Source organism: Pongo pygmaeus, chromosome 9 (genome assembly GCF_028885625.2).
Source record: "Pongo pygmaeus isolate AG05252 chromosome 9, NHGRI_mPonPyg2-v2.0_pri, whole genome shotgun sequence".
NCBI lineage: Eukaryota > Metazoa > Chordata > Mammalia > Primates > Hominidae > Pongo > Pongo pygmaeus.
The window spans coordinates 96,404,417-96,421,151 of record NC_072382.2 but is presented as its reverse complement, the minus strand read 5'-3'; positions in this window follow the sequence as shown (position 1 = coordinate 96,421,151).

Here is a 16,735-nt window from a genome sequence, read left to right as displayed (position 1 = left end):
GCCGAGATGATGCCACTGCACTCCAGCCTGCATGACAGAGTGAGACTCCGTCTCAAAAAAAAAAAAAAAGAACTAAGATTTATTGAATGTTCACCAACTGCATTTGTGCTTTACTCATCTAATTGACACCACTCCCTGTTAGGTAGCTGATATTATTTTCCCCATTTTACAGATAAGGAAACTGACATTTGTAAGAAGTTTAAAAACAAGCAAAGTCATAAACGTAAGGGAGGTGGGCCAAGATTGAAACCTAGAACTCTATTCTAAGCCCATCCACTTTATTGCTTTGCTTGACTGCTTCTCTGTTAATGAGCCCTTTTGACTGTTTTCTCTCCTATGGAACAATAGTAACAGGACAATCATGAGGGAGTTCTGTGAGGATTAAATAACAAGGTTTAAATATCTGGCAGGCACATAGTAAACTTCATGCATGTCTATTCACCTATCTCTAGTAGCATTTAGCAGAGGCTGTGTAAAAGTTCAAAAGCCTATTGTTTTATTCTGTCATAAAGTTTGATTCTGAATCAAGAGGCTCCCTGACCCCTCAGAACTTTGGTTGGGCCATAGGTATGGCCCAGACAGGCATTGCCTGGTCACTAGGATTAGAAACTCAGTCATAGCAACTCAAGTAAAATGAAGGCTTATCTTTAGAAAACTTAAAAGGCATTTCCTCTGTTCAGCTCTTTCTTGGTTTCCCTCTATTTGTCTGTTCCACTTTTTCTGCAAGACTTGGTTTCTGTACCACAAAAATGGAGGTCACTCATTCATGCTCCTGGGTTCCTTGATAGAAGGACTTTGTCTTTATAGCTCCACCGGCCAATAGAGCCTCTGTGTCCTGAGACAAAGCTGGTCCTGTGAGCAGTGGGCAGGAACCCGGTTACCTAGAACAAATGTGGGCACGGACAGGAAGACGTCGACAGTACAATCTCTTGACATACTCAGCTGTACACATGTTACATAAAACCTGGAAACCAAAGATACTGCGGCTGTAAATCCGGACTCCTCAGGGGCAGTGCCTGCATCTTCTCCACCATGCTGGGCACACAGCAAGGCCTGTCTAAAAACTGGGTGGCTTCAAATGTTTGCTATTTTGGAGGAAGCATTATAGAGTAGAAACAGCACAAGAGCCTGAAGAAACTAGATTAAATTTTAGTTCTGCCACTTGATAGCTTTATGGCCTTAACAAATTATTTAAATCTCTGAGCCTGTTTCCTCCTTTGTACAGTGACAATAACAACACTTCCCCCAAAAAGCTGAAGATTAGAGGTGATACAAGTACCTAGTTTATAGAATTGTTGGGCGCTCTTGGAGGGTGGTGGTGATTATTCCCTTGTCTTCCTCATCCAAATTTCTAATCATCTAAAATACAGAGGAAAAGTATTAACTGAGGATCCAAATCAGCATCCTGGCTCCAGTGCAGTTGCTCAGGCCCCACACTCAGGAGGAATCCACCTTCAGGGTATAATGCTCAGCCATTGCTGTCTTAAAATTGTTCATAATTTTATCTTTGAATGTGTGTTTTGTAATAAAATGTTATGGAATAGTGGAGCATATGTCAGGGCTTGGAGGCTTGGGTCACATGAGGTCCCTGCCTCCTGGACTCCTAAGGACAGGTTCTCTGCTGCCTACTTCTGGTGCCGGCCTGGGCACAGGCTTGGGGAGCGGCAGGTACCCACACAGGCAGGGTGGAAAAGCTGCAACCTAAAGGCCCAGAGGCCTGGGGAGTCCTGCCAGGATCAGGCCCTGCTAGGTCAGTTTCCTGCTGGACACCGGAAGTACAGGCACCAGTGGGCAGGGGAGGGCTTGTCCTGTCTTTAGGGCACCTTCTTAGAAATAGGGCAATTAGGCCAGACGCGGTGGCTCATGCCTGTAATCTCAGCACTTTGGGAGGCTAAGGTGGGTGGATCACAAGGTCAGGAGTTCGAGATCAGCCTGGTCAACATGGTGAAACCCCGTCTCTACTAAAAGTACAAAAAAAAAAAGAAAAAAGAAACAGGACTAATTAAATTGAGCCACTCATGTTGGGAGAGGAGACAGGTAGAGCTTCAGAAGGGTGGGATATTGGCCAAGGTCAAGCATGGAAGAAATGGGATCTGCCTTGGAGTCATCTTTTAGTAAATGCTTGGTGTCATTTTATTTGTGGTGCTGTTGTTATTTGTGGTGATGTTGTAGATGTGTCACTAGCATCTTTCCTATATTACACTCCCACAGAGCCTCCATATACATCTATGTTCCTGAAATCTTTATACGGGGCCCTTTTAGGAGTTTTGTATTTTTTAAAATGTCCTGTTCTCTCTCACCTGACCTAGCTCTCAGAGGCACTTTAGGAGGTGAGAAGAGGAGAAGGAAGAAACCTGTTGTGTTCACACTCCTGAGAGAGGCGTCTGCCAGGTTTCTTCTCCAGGGTGGTCTCAAACATCCTCCCTTTTCAGAAAAAGGCAGAGAAATGGTTCCTAAAAGTCCTAGACTAATTGGAAGCAGCTTTCTGGGAGCTCAGCCATCTCTGTATGTGCTGGAGCCCAAGAAAGGGGGAAAGATGGGTGGGGGCTTAAATAATATTTTGACTTTTTCAGAGAAGAGGATTCTAATGTCATCTTGAGATTTCCTTAGCACTCACACCTTCAAAGTCTACCTCTTGGTCTCAGAGGCCTATTTGCAGAGAGGATTTTCAGTAAGAACTGGGAGGTGAGTCACTCTCTTGAAGAGTTTACTTCAAAGAAGTCGCAAGGGAGGAAAAAGCTGCTAACAAGAAGAAAACTGGGATAGCAGACATGGCAAAGCTTGCAGAGCATCCAAGCATGTTCCCTGTGGCAGCAGGCCCCACAGATGCCCCAGTTCCTGAGCTGGCCTTGTGCTTCCTGCTAGGCCACCCTGACCCCACCATCCCTGTAGACCCTTCAATAAACAATAACCATTTAGGAAATATAATGGACAGACAATCCCATTCATGATAGCTACAGAGAATGTAAAATACGTAGTCATAAACTGAAGAAGAAATGTATAGGACCTCTTTGAAGAAAATGCCAATACTATCTTGTGGGGCATTAAATAAGACTTTAATAAATGTGGAGGAATACCTATGTCTGGATGAGAAGACTCAGTGGTATAAAGATACCAGTTCTCTATCCAAAAGAAATTATGAAATGGGTTGGGATATTTTTTAATCCGTATAATTGGTGTTTTGACCAAATTCTTTTAAAATTTTTCATTAGAATAAATTTGTAAGAACATCCAGAAAAAAAAATATTGCAAGCAAGAATAATGAGAGGGGTTTTCCCTACCAATTTTTAAATGCATTATAAATGTACAAAAATTAGTGTGGTTCTGTCCCCAGAATAAAGAGATGAAGGAAAAATGGACCATAATAAAAGGTCAGATACTAGCACAGCTACAAAATAATTTAGTATATAGGAAAAAAATTCTAAAAGGAGAAGAAATAAGAAAAACAATGGAAAAGGAAATGAACTATTTAGTAAATAGTGTCAGGAAAATTTACCAACAATTTGCTAGAAAATAGGTTGCTACTGTCAAGCACAAGGCCAAGCAAGGCTGATAGATTCAGTGAATAAGGAAACAACAAAATCCTTTCAGATTTAGATCGTTGGGTACTCTCAGACTCAGAAGAAAGTAGCCAAAGGTGCTAGTCCCTGTGACTCTGGTGTAAGGCAACACAGAAACAAAAGAGACCAAGTGACAGTGACTAATGATTGGACACCCTAGTGTGACACTGCAGCTAACATTTTATAGCTTCCAGGTGTACCCTAAAGGTGGTGAGGAAGAACACCTCCTACCTCGCCAGAACCAGGAGATGAGAAGCAAGTAAGGAATGCCCCTTGGCAGCAGCTCCTCCTAAGCATCCTATGTTCTTAGGGTCCCGGAGAGATACAAAGTGTTCTGCCAAGATTCAGGCCAGCTGTAGGTCACATCTTGCCTATGCAGCCTGTAGAGATGGCTATGAAGTCATGGGTGCCAGCACAGGGCTGTTCCCCTACTGCTACCTCACAAGTTCTCTAGGATAAGTTGCATGTGGTCTAAAAAATTTGAAGGAAAAAAAAATGTACTGGAGAAAAAAATAGGTAAATATGTGTTAATATTGAGCTGGGATGGCCTTTCTAAGCATGGTATCAAAAGCAGAAATCATAAGAGAAAAACAAAACAGGTAAATTGATTACACAGAAAGATTTTGTAGATCAAAGAATTTAAAATGCCAGTATTATGATTAAATTTCCTTTTCAGATTTTTTTCTTAGAATATTTGATTAGCTTTCTTCTTGTAATTTCTTCATATATTTATCTTTATTTTAAAAGATTGTTTCATTATATCAGATACACAATCAAGTCCTCTCTTTTCCAGAGCCATCCAGTCTGAGCAGTGGCCTGGAGATGAGTGTCATTTATACAACTGCCTTTAATGCTCTCCTATGTAGAATCCCCTAAATTTCCAGTGTTCCATGTTTTCTTCTTTCTTGATTTGCTCCTTTCTTTTCATGGAGTACATCCTAAAATAACTTTCTAAGAAAGAATGAGGAGACTTAACATATTGAGCCCTTGTATGTGTACATCTAACTGTGTTCTGCTACCCCTCCTCCATCACACACACACACACACACACGTGCACACACACACACACACACACGTGCACACACACACACACGATAGTTTTCCTGAATATAGGTTAAAAATAAATTTATCCTATTATTGAAAGCTTTTGCTATGTTTTCTTCTAAATTTCAGGATTGCTCTTGAAAGCTGATGTCAACCTCCTATATACTTCTTTGTATATTCTATATATATTCAAGTCCTCTCTTTTCCAGAACCATCCAGTCTAAGCTGTGGCCTAGGGATGAGTGTCATTTATGCAACTGCCTTTAATGCTCTCCTAGAATATATATATATATTCTAGTTTTGTTTTGAATCTGTAATCTGTTGGGATCATCTCTTTTTTTTAGTCCTTAGTCTTTTGCCACTTACTATGTTTGGTTCCCAGTGAACTCTTCAAGGATTCATGGGCTTCAGTTCCGGGAAAAATTCTCATTTTATTGATAATATCTCCTCCATTTCCTCTGTTCTTTCTTTCAGAACTTCAATTGGTTTGTAGATTAACATCTTTTTTTTCTCATGTTTTGGTCTCTATCATTTTGTTCTACTTTCCAGGGTATTTTCTACTTATTCCAATTATTTCACCTAATTAATTATTTCAATTAAGTTTTGTACTCAGATTTAAAATTGCCAAGACTTCTTGCTTATTCTTTGAACCTCTCCTATTATTCCAGTGATTCTCAATGTCGGCTGCATATTTAAACTACCTGGGAACTTTAAAAAATTCTGATGCTCAGGCCACATCCCAGGTCAACTGATTACAACACAGGTTTGAACTGCCCAGGTCCATATATACACAGGTTTTTCTCAATAAGTATATTGGAAACAATTGCAGAGATATGTAACAATCTGAAAAAACTCACAGATGAACTGTGTAGCCTAGAAATACCAAAAAATTAAGAAAATGTTTTGTGTGTCATAAATGCATACAGATAAAAACTAGTCTATTTTATAAATTGCTACCAAAAATTGTACACGAATCTATTTTAAAAAGTTAAAATTGATCAAAACTTATGCACACAAACAGACTATACATTATGCCATTCACAGTTAAGAGAAATGTAAACAAACATAAAGATGTAGTATTAAATTACAGCTGCATAAAATTAGTTGTAGGTATACTGAACTACTGTAATAATTTTTTAGTCACCTCCTGCTGCTACTGCAGTGAGCTCAAGTGTTGCTAGTATCCACCTAAAGTGCTGTGTGATGCTGATCATCTCGTCTTGAGCAATTCATCTCTCCAGTAAATTGCAGGTTGCAATAAAAAATCATCTCTCAGTTCTTGAATATTTTTCATCATGTTTAGTGCAGTACCATAAAGCTTGAATATATGACCCATACAAAGTGCCACTAACAGTGCTGGAAGTGTTCTCAAGAGGCAAAGTGATGACATTACAAGAAAAAGTTGAATTTCTTGATATGCCCTGTAGATTGAGGTCTGCAGCTGCACTTACCAGCCATTTCAAGATGAATGAATACAGCATAGGTACATAAAAAGAAAGAGTGATTTGTGAAGTTGTGGCTGTTGCTATGACACCAAGTGCAACAACCTTGAACTTTTTGTGAAGTACTCCTTCATCTCTTATTGAAAATGCTGCTTTTTCATTGAAAATGCTGGGTACAGGGTTGCTATAAGAAAGGCATACATACGGACTCTAATATGATTTGAGGAAAAGCAAAGTCATTATATGATAACTTAAAAGCAAAAGGATGGTGAAAGATCTAAAGCTGGAGAATGTAATGCCAGGAAAGGATGGTTTGATAATTTTAGAAAGAGATTTGGCTTTAAAATGTCAGGATAACAGCAGAAGCAGCTTCTGCCTGCCAAGAGGCAGCAGACGAGTTCCCAGACCTGTTAAGAATATCACTGAGGGCTGGGCGTGGTGGCTCACACCTGTAATCCCAGCACTTTGGGAGGCCGAGGCAGGCAGATCACCTTAGGTCAGGATTTTGGGACCAGCCTGGCCAACATGGTGAAGCCCTGTCTCTCTCTACTAAAAGTACAAAAATTAAGTGGGTGTGGTGGCAGGCATCTGTAACCCATCTACTCGAAGGCTGAGGCAGAACTGCTTGACCCCAGGAGGCGGAGGTTGTAGTAAGCTGAGATGGTGCCACTGCACTCCAGCCTAAGTGATAGAGCAAGACTCCTTCCAAAAAAAAAAAAAAAAAAAAGTCACTGAGGAGAAAGGATATCTGCCTGAACAGGTTTTTAATGCAGACAAAAGTGCCCTATTCTGAGAAAAAAAAAAAAAAGTGTCACAAAGGACGTTTATTTATTAGGAAGGAAAACAAGCCAGCAACAGGATTTAAGGCAGGAAGGGGTAGGCTAACTCTACTGTTTTGTGCAAATGCAGTTGGGTTTATGATCAGGACTGCCCTTATCTATAAAGCTGCTAACCCCCAAGCCTTGAAGGGAAAAGATGAACACCAGTTTCCAGTCTTTTGGACTGGAAGGCCTGGACAAGCAGAACCCTTCTGAATTGATTCCATTGATGCTTTGTCCCTAAAGTCAGGAAGTACCTTGCCAGTAAGGAGCAACATTTTAAAATTCTTTTGATATTAGACAATGCCCCTGGCCACCCAGAACTCCATGAGTTCAACACCGAAAGTGGTCTACTTGCCCCCAAACACAACGTCTCTCATTCAGCCTTTAAATTGGGGGTCATCAAGACCTTTAAGGTTCATTTCACAGGGTACACTATGGAAAGGACGGTCAATGCTATGGAAGGAAATCTTGATTGAGAACATCATGAAAATCTGGAAGGATTATACCATTGGAGATGTTATTCTTATAGAAAAAAAAAGCATAAGCATAAAAGCTATTAAGCCCAAAACAATAAATTCGTGCTGGAAAAAGAAGTGTCCAGATGTTGTGCATGACAGGATTTATGACAAAGCCAATCAAGGAAATCAGGAAAGAGATTGTGGATATAGCAAAAAAGGTTGGGGGCGGTGGGGGGTAGGGTTTCAAGATGTGGATCTTGGGGCAATTCAAGAGCTAATAGACACCAGAGGAATTAACAGGAGACAATTTGATGGAGGTGAGAGCTTCTGAACTAGTGCCAGATGATCGGAAAGATGTAGAAGAAGCAGAGCCAAAAAATAAATTGACATTAAGCAATCTGTCAGAAGAGTTCTTATTATTCAAGACTGCTTTTGACTTCTTTTACAACGTGGACCCTTCTATGATATGGGTACCAAAACTAAAGCAAACGGTGAAAGGATCGGTGTGGTGTAGAAACATTTTTAAAGACACATAAAAGCAAAAAAGTCAGACAGAAATTACACTGTATTTCCACAAAGTTACACCTAATGTGCCCACCTTTCCTGCCTCCCTTTCCACTTCCTCCACATCTTTTGCTTCTGCCATCCCTGAGACAGCAAGACCAACCTCTCCTCTTCCTCCTCCTCATCCCACTCTACATGAAGATGACAAGGATGAGGACCTTGATAGCAGTCCACTTCCACTTAACAGTAAACATATTTTCTCTTTCTTATGATTTTCTTTTCTCTGGCTTGCTTTATTGTAAGAATACAGTATATAATACATATAACATACAAAATATGTGTTTATCGACTATTTACATTATTGGTAAGGCTTCCAGTCAACAGTAGGCTTATTAGTAGTTAAGTTTTAGAAGAGTTAAAATTATATGCAGATTTCTAACTGCACAGGGGAGGGAGGGGGTCAATTGTAAATCAGAATCTTTGGGGATAAGAACCAGGCATCAATATTTTATAAAGCTCTCCAGTTAATACCAATACTTATCCTAGTTTGAAAACCACTGCGTCATTTCCTAGTTTGAAAACTTGCATAATTTTGCCTGTGTTTTAGACCACCAAAATCTTTTTCTTCAGTATTATGTGTATATGTGTATGTATATACACATATATATATAAAAACATATATATATAATTAATATCTATTTAAACACAATTGCTGCCATCTATATAGTAAATAATTCTCAGGCCACACACTCAGGCATGCAAAAATATATTTACTTTTGTTTTACCATAATTCAATGTAATTTGTGTTTCCTACCCCTATTCTCCAAAATAAGAAATGCAATCTTAGTCAGTTCAAACTTATTTCAGTTCTGGGTTTAGACACGTAATTTAAAAAAATCTTTCTCACATTACTTATTAGAAAGAGGAGATAAAATGCTTGGTCATTATTTTTAAACCAAGACATCTATTGAATAAATTATTCATTTTGAAGTGAGGTCATCAACATTTTGGTTTTCATTTTAACTTTCTTTATGGAGTCCAGAAATGGGATGTCATTGGTTCGGATACGATACATATATTAACATATATTCTGTTTTTTATAAAAGTTTATTTGTGCCTTTGTCATATAGTAGACTGTATTTTTCCCTCTCGAAAGAAGAAATCCCATGTTATCCTTCTAAAGCTCCCAGCACTATATCTTACCAATAAGTCATTTTTAAAAAAATTGAATTCTGCATGTTTCTGTCTATATATGAGGGCAAGTATACCAGGCTAGTCTGGGTTCAAAGCAGACATCATAAAATACTTTCACAGTCAGGCACACACACCCATGTGCACATATCCACTTGTTTTCTGTCTCTCTCTACACACACACACACACACACACACCTGCACATACATGCACATACATACACAATCTGTTTTCCTCAACCTACCCCAAATTGCCACAGCGCATGAAGATCTTACCATCCCAGTTGTTTCTCCACAATCTGGGAGGTGGCATGATGTCACGGCTGCACTAACTACTCCCTAAGTAAGGACAGAGAGAAAGGACTCCCCAGATCCCTGGGAGGATGGTGAGGTTAGAGTTGGCAAGGTGGAAAACCAAACTCAACTGTGTCTTTCCCTCCAGCAATTCATGCACTTTTGGTATTTATAATATATTTTTTAGAACAGTAAGGATAAGGTGCTCTATCATGTTAGAAAAACATATAGGTCCTGAATGTATTTTTAACTCACATTGAGGCATTCTTCAAAGTTAATTCACTGGTTAAACCCCAAGTATAGCTTGTCCAGAGGTACACTAACTACATTTTGTGTGGGAATTCTGGATCCACAGAGAAGCCCAAAGGTCTTAGGAAATCTGTGTTTCTGACCCTGAGAGAATGTTCTAAGGTCAGGGGAAAAATTTTATTGCTGCTGCATTCTCTCATTCATGTTGTACCTAAGGCAACTAAGTGATTTGTTCTCAAAAATTCAGTTCTGGAATTTAGTGGTGTTGTGACTATGCAGATTGATTTTTCATATTTACGGATTCTTTTTTTTGTGAGATGGCGTTTCACTCTTTCGCCCAGGTTGGAGTGAAGTGGCATGACCTCGCCTCACTGCAACCTCCGCCCCACCATTCAAGTGATTCTCCTGCCTCAGCCTTCCAAGTAGCTGGGACTACAGGCATCTACCACCACACCCAGCTAAGTTTTGCATTTTTAGTAGAGATGGGGTTTTGCCATGTTGGCCAGGCTGGTCTCCAACTCCTGACCTCAGGTGATCCACCTGCCTCGGCCTCCCAAAGTGCTGGAATTACAGGCATGGGCCATCGCGCCCAGCCCCATATCTACAAATGTATTTTTAATAATGTTATAGTCCATTTAAAAGTGTCGGGGGGGGCTTTGTTTTCATTTTTTTGAGATGGAGTCTTGCTCTGTTGCCCAGGCAAGAGTCCAGTGGCGCCATCTTGGCTCACTGCAACCTCCACCTGCCGGGGTCAAGCAATTCTCCTGCCTCAGCCTTCTAAGTAGCTGGGATTACAGGCGCCGGCCACCATGCCTGGCTAATTTTTGTATTTTTAGTAGAGGCGGGGTTTTACCATGCTGGCCAGGCTGGTCTCGAACTCCTGACCTCAGGTGATCCTCCTTCCTTGGCCTCCCAAAGTGCTGGGATTACAGGCATGAGCCACCGCGCCTGGCCCTCAGTGATGTTCTTAACGGGTTCTGGAAACTCGTCTGCTGCTTCTTGGCAGGCAGAAGCTGCTTCTCCTGTTTTCTTGGCATTTTAAAGCCAAATGTCTTTCTAAAATTATCAAACCATCCTTTCCTGGCATTATATTCTTCAGCTTTAGATCCTTCACCTTCTTTTTGCTTTTCAGTTTTTATATAATGAAAACACTATAAATCAGGGTTTTTAGTTTTTTCAGGGAGCCAGTATATCACTGGTGCAAGTTTACAATAATTTATGCAAGCAATCACCTGTTGATTAAGTGCTCATTTTATTTCTTTTTCCTATTTCTTTTCTGTTTCCCCCTCATATGAACAATGTGGTAATAAACTCAAAGAGGATTTGAGCAGTGCTGTACTGAAGAGGTTTGGGCAGTCACCACAAAGTCATACTGAGTACTGGCTGGACAGGAGAACAGAGGAATGCCAGGCATCACCCCAGCTGCGACAACCTTCTTGTTCCCTTGCATGCTACAAACAAGGGGACTTGCTGCCTCAAGTTTTGAGAATGCCTTGCATGGACACTTCCAATGAGGGTTTTCCATGATGCTGACCTTTCATTTCTTCCTTTCATTTCATTGCCTCTTCCACTTAAGCCCTTCCTGCCTGTTTCCCTAGGCTGCCTCCCCTACCCTTAACATTGTGAGCAAGATCCACATAGAATAGCCAGGTCACAGTCCCCTGGGTTTTGAAAATTCAGCAACTGGCTGGGCACAGTGGCTCATGCCTGTAAACCCAACACTTTGGGAGGCCAAGGCAGGCAGATCACCTGAGGTTGGGGGTTCAACACCAGCCTGACCAACATGGAGAAACCCCGTCTCTACTAAAAATACAAAAAAATTAGCCGGGCATGGTGGCCCATGCTTGTAATCCCAGCTACTCAGGAGGCTGAGGCAGGAGAATCGCTTGAACCCGGGAGGCGGAGGTTGCAGTGAGCGGAGATCGTGCCATTGCACTCCAGCCTGGGCAACAAGAGGGAAACTCCATCTCAGGAAAAAAAAAAAAAAAAAAAAAGAAAATTCAGCAACTTAGGGAATTGTGGGTGATAGGGAGGTTGAGTGGAAATGGGAAGAAGTTTTCTCCACTTGGTTTAAGCTGTTTCAGTAGACGATGACACAAGCTTTATGCCGCTGATCTCTATGTCTCCAGCCCAGATCTATATTCCAAACTCCTATTCTTTATTTCCAATTCTCTCATGAGTGTCTCCACTTATGGCCCAAAAGCCCTGAAAATTCAATAAACATCTCCAGAATATAACCCCTCATCTCTTCATCCAGTATCATGACTTTGGGCAGCACTGCCACTTCTTCATTTTTATTTATCCGGGAATGTGAATTTTTGTGGGGTTTAAATGATCTTACGCATGTAAGAAGCTTAGGTGTTCAGCAAATGTTAGTTCTCTCACCCTTCTTCCCTCTCCCTTCCTTTCCTTCCTTCTTCTCTCCTTTCTAAAGTAAGAAAACCCTCAATTTAGGGGAAGAGTTCATAGAATTGCTAGAATGTGCTGGCACTTAAGGTAATAAAATGTTCTTTAGAGATAAACCAAGTGTGAGAGCCTTGAGAGGAAAGTGACACTCAGAATTGATACCTTTTAACACTTTGTCATTGACCAAGACTCAAGTGAGAGGCAAGATGAGGCAGACAATGAGGTGGATGTGTAGTGAGAAGCAGACTGGGCTCTTCTTGACTCTCTTGCCACCAGCAACAAGGAGCTCCAGGTCAGAGCAGCCTGGAGGCAATTATGCAACTTAGGACTCTAGCCTGGCTGAGGGAAATAGAGTTGTTTGAGGCCATCTAAATGGGAGAAAAAAAAAGGTTCCGTTGAGTTTCTGTTTCTCTTACACTTGAAAATTACTGAAGACAAGCAGACCCAACCATCAGCCCTGGATGAACATAACTATATCCATCCTCCCATTATCTCTTGAGCTGGGTCATTGGAAAAAAGCTCATAAAACATGTGAAGGCAGAACATAATAATTTAATAGGTTGTCAGAAGGCAGAGAGTATCGAGGCCCAGCAGCATAACAAGAAAAGTGAAAGATCATTCGTGTGGAAAAGTTTGTGGTTGTGAAGCAGAGGGAGGGAGGGAGACAGAGGGAGAAAGAGGAAGAGAGCAGGAGAAAGAGAGAGGAAATGCAGTTGGAATGGGGCTTTGCTTATAACAGTGAGTCACCACTCTCTTTAGAGGGCAGGCCTAAAAATGTGTTCTAAAACTGAGCACCTACTTTATGCAAGACACCATGTTAAATGCGGGGAAAGATGTTTAAGACATAATGCTGTCTTCTGACATGACTGTCAGCCTGTCTTGGATCAAACAGAGATGGGTTCAAGTCGCAGCTCCACCACTTACTGGCCCAGCCATTTTATCTCCCTCAGCCTCAGTTTACTGATCTGCAAAATAGGTATAATTATCCCATCTTTGTAAGAATAAGACATAACATGTATACAGCTATTTGCATACTGTATACTGTCTGGTATTTAGTAAATGATCAGCAAATCTTAGTTCACTCCTGCCTCCACCCTACCTACTCCCACCCCTCATATTAACAACAGCCCTATCTATTTTCTTCACTGCTGTATTCCCAGTGCTTAAAGGAGTGCAAAGTAGCATGTAGGAGGAAGGCAGTGTCAAATAGTAAAGCTTCACTTTAGGAGAAATAAATGAACATATTCAGAGGAGAACAGGAATGTACAAGAAGCTGGGTGTGATGACACTCACCTATAGTCCCAGCTACATAGGAGGCTGAAGTGGGAGGATCGCTTGAGACCAGGAGTTCAAGATTGCAGTGAGCTATAATCGAGCCTGCGAATAGCATCTGCACTCTGGCCTGGGCAACATAGAAAAACCAGGTCTCTAATACACAAATAAGTAAAATACAGAAAAAAAAATTTTTAAGAGACTGAGTCTTGCTGTCTCCCAGGATGGAGTACAGTGGTGTGATTGCAGCTCACTGCAGCTTCAAACTCCTGGGCTCATGCAATCCTCCTGCCTCAGCCTCCTGAGTAGCTGGGAGGGACTTCAGGCCCATGCCACCATGCCTGGCTGATTTTTTAATTTTTATTTTTTGTGGAGTTGGGGTCTCACTATGTGGCCCAGGCTACTCTTGAACTCCTGGTCTCAACAGATCTTCCCACCTTCCCCTCCCAAAGTGCTGAGATTACGGGCATGAGCCACTGCACCTAGCCTGAATAAAAGTTTAAAAATAAATAAGTAAATTAGAAAGTACAAGAAGAGTGGGGAATGGATTTCAAATTTTACCACTTAGGGGACTGTTGAAGAAATCCCATATTTAATCCAGAAAATAGAACATTCAGGGGTTGGCTAGAAAGGAACTGATGCCTGTACTCATCTGTCTGGAAGACTGTTGTGTGGACGGGCAATGAGCCTTGATGAGTCTGGACTTAAAGACAGATTTCAGCCTGGGGGAAGAAAGCACCATCCGAGGGCAGGGCTGTCAAGGTGCAGGGAGGCAGTGTTGTGTGCTGGCAAGGAGTGAGAATGTGGGCTAAATGGTTTCAGGTGGGGTTTCTGGGAGAGGGAGCTCAAGTGTAGCGTGCTGGGGAGGGGAGAGAGGATCTTTACCCCTTTCAACCCTAAAGGCTTTGATTTTGCGAATCCTGCTACATTAGGAACAGTTGTCTAGGGAGGCCAGTGTTTGCCACTTGTGGCTTATTCCAAGCCTCTCTATTCCTTGCTTCCTAAATAATGTTCTTTAAGATAATAATACCACCATTTAACTCAGGCCCTATGTTGGTCTGCTTGTAGTTTCTCAGGTATTCTGTCACTCTCCCTGCTTCTTGACCTCACTCAAACGATTCCTTCTCCTTTGATTGCCATCTCACTCATCCCAAACTGTCTTTCCAAGTTATGCTCATTCCTCCATGGTCCAGCTTAAATCTATTATCTTCTCAGGAACTTTCTTAGATGCCAATTATACAATCAGCACCTTTCCTTTCATATTTCCACAGTATTTTCTTTTTTGGTGTATCAGGGATCTCGTGGGTCTAACTCTTCCATACCACATTATGAGCTCCTGACCTCTCACAGAGTCCTAGTGTTATTTATTCTCATCTCCTCCCACCCCTAAGAAAAATAGAAAGTCCTCAATATTTGATTAATTGCTTGAATATGGCAAGTGATTACATACTCTCTTCCCCTTTCAAAACAAACAAACAAAAAACAAGCAAGCTGCTATGGTTTGAATGTTTTTGTCTCCCTTCAAAATTCATGTTGAAATTTAATCCTCAAAACAATGTACTGGCAGATGTGACCTTTGGGAGGTGATTGAGTCTTAAAGGCTCTGCCCTCATGAATGGAATTAGATGCCCTTAAAAAAGGCCTTGACAGAGGGAGGGAGTTGATCCCTCTTCTTACACTTCCATCTTCTGCCGTGTGAGGACACAGCATTCCCCACAAGAGAACATAGCATTCAAAGCACCATTTTGAAAGCAACGAGCAGCTCATCAGATGTTGGTACCTTGATCTTGGACTTCTCAGCCTCAAGAACTGTGAGAAATAAATTTATATTATTTTATAAATTACCCAGTCTGTAATATTCTTTTAGAGCAGCACAGAAGAGACTAAGACACAGGCAAAATCAATTTGCATCAGTTTCTGTTTGGCTTCTTCATATTTTGGGTGCATGAGAAACAGAGCAATGCAACCATTTTCTACATTATGAACGACAGTGGGACAATGCTTAATTCATAGTCTTAGGTCCCCAAATATCATTTTTACCCTTAGGTTCACTGTAACCCCAAACAGATCTTCAGTAGTGAGGTTGGCTAAGGTTTGTTCCCTTCCCACTTCTTTCACTTCACATCTCCTGTAAATGCAGATATAGTGCTTATGTGTTCTTCCAGGCACATAAGGCCCTTCCAGACACATGTCTTAATTCAATCTCTTAATGTTCAAAGGATAAATTTAACCCTGCCCTCTCCAGGCAGCACAAGAATTGGCAAAGCACAAGAATTTACTCCTTGTAGCCACTTGTAGTAGTTATACCTCAAGGTCCTGCCAAAGGCTGCCACCATGAGCTTTTCCACATTTTAGTCATTATAAGAGCCTGATTTATGAGAAATCAAGTTAATGGAGCAATGAATAAAAATATCTTATTTCTTCATTCATCTACATATTATGCATTTTATCACTGGATGAAACTAGGTCATGAAATAGCTGTGCTCTTAGACCAATAAGTTGGATGCCCACAGATTCACTTTTGCTGAACAGTTGCCCAAGGGTAAGCAATTGTTCTCCACTGTGGAATATCATGAAAAGCAGCCCTGGGCAAAATCCTATGGTAGTATTGTTTAGGACCATCTTCCACACTGCATACGACAAGGTCTTTCTGATGAGGAGTCATGGGAGTATCTCCCATGGCACCAGGTCTTTCCAACAGGAAAAGCAGAGCATCTTCTAGAGAAACTGGATTGGTTTTACTCCACAGACTCAATGAGTCCTATAAAGGCTAGATGCTCTTCTTTGCTCAGTCACTAAGAAAGTCTCAAATCTCTATGGATCCTTTTTGTCATGAGGTAGAAAACTTTTTCTACTACTCTTTCATTTTTTTAATTTATATTTTATTTTTTCATATGCAAAGATTTTTGCAAAATCTACAACTCTTTTAGATTCAGGAGATGGGGTCTGCAAACTAAAATGATAAAATACAGATTAACAGGAGAAAAAAGGTTTATTCACATGCATATGAGCTAACAAAAGAAGTAACTAAAGTAACTAGCTCATTAAAGTTAAAGTTGGGGTGGAGAGCAAGTGGGGAGAAGTTCTTCCTATGGGAAGAACAAATCATTTTCTTAAGAAAGACAAATTGGGTTTTTAGGAGAACAAGAAAAAGAAAGTTTGTGACAATGTTTGTTTCTGTAGGTACTTACAAGTGGTCTTTCTTTCTCAGGGCCATAAAACTCCAGGGGATTTATGGTAGGTATATTTCAGTTCTTCCTTCTGAAAGTAGAACCTCCTGAAGAGGGAATTTATGGCAGCCTCATTTCCCAGAAGATGCTGATTTTAATCAGATAAAGGAAGCTCCAAGAAAACTTATTTCTGCATCTGTTGAATTTCAAACATCTTCAGCTTAAAATAATCTTCATACCAGCTCTGGGGTTCCAAGTGGATCCTCACACCTCACCCACTCATCCCAGTCTTCCTTTGCTAGTCACTCTCCAGCCTTATTTTCC